The sequence below is a fragment of the Triticum dicoccoides genome, unplaced genomic scaffold (assembly GCF_002162155.2).
Source record: "Triticum dicoccoides isolate Atlit2015 ecotype Zavitan unplaced genomic scaffold, WEW_v2.0 scaffold80450, whole genome shotgun sequence".
Classification (NCBI taxonomy): Eukaryota; Viridiplantae; Streptophyta; class Magnoliopsida; order Poales; family Poaceae; genus Triticum; species Triticum dicoccoides.
The window spans coordinates 1-758 of NW_021301288.1; the positions used below are offsets into that span (position 1 = coordinate 1).

General features: G+C 50.5%; 2 non-coding genes across 2 annotated transcripts; both read left to right on the top strand.

The window, feature by feature from the left end:
• The first annotated feature begins 96 nt into the window (after window positions 1-96).
• On the top strand, window positions 97-215 carry LOC119347950. Its single transcript, XR_005168605.1, has one exon. It is a non-coding gene; the product is annotated as a 5S ribosomal RNA (ribosomal RNA).
• Window positions 216-512: 297 nt separating this feature from the next.
• LOC119347949 lies at window positions 513-631 on the top strand. The gene has a single exon (XR_005168604.1). It is a non-coding gene; the product is annotated as a 5S ribosomal RNA (ribosomal RNA).
• Window positions 632-758: the final 127 nt, after the last annotated feature.

The window sequence follows — 758 nt, forward strand, 5'->3', positions numbered from 1 at the left end:
CGTAGTTGAGAGGGAGCGGCCAAAGCAATGTACAATCGTCTTTGTAGTGGAGCTGGGAGGGGCAAGGATAAGGGACGAAGACCGGGGTAACATGTCGGATGCGATCATACCAGCACTAAAGCACCGGATCCCATCAAAACTCCGAAGTTAAGCGTGCTTGGGCGAGAGTAGTACTAGGATGGGTGACCTCCTGGGAAGTCCTCGTGTTGCATTCCCTTTTTAATTTTTTTCGCGCCGCTTGCAAAACAAAACGCACGTGTAAGTAATATATTTACCGTGTTTTATTATTTTGCACGAGTGCGGTAAGTCATAGCTGGGTGCTCACGATTCACGGGTCCAGCGTCGGTGTTGTGGCGCGGCAAGCGTGCACTGGTGCGATTGAGAGGGAGGGGTGGAAATCGCGTTAAACTCGTCTCCGTAGTTGAGAGGGAGCGGCCAAAGCAATGTACAATCGTCTTTGTAGTGGAGCTGGGAGGGGCAAGGATAAGGGACGAAGACCGGGGTAACATGTCGGATGCGATCATACCAGCACTAAAGCACCGGATCCCATCAGAACTCCGAAGTTAAGCGTGCTTGGGCGAGAGTAGTACTAGGATGGGTGACCTCCTGGGAAGTCCTCGTGTTGCATTCCCTTTTTAATTTTTTTCGCGCCGCTTGCAAAACAAAACGCACGTGTAAGTAATATATTTACCGTGTTTTATTATTTTGCACGAGTGCGGTAAGTCATAGCTGGGTGCTCACGATTCACGGGTCCAGCG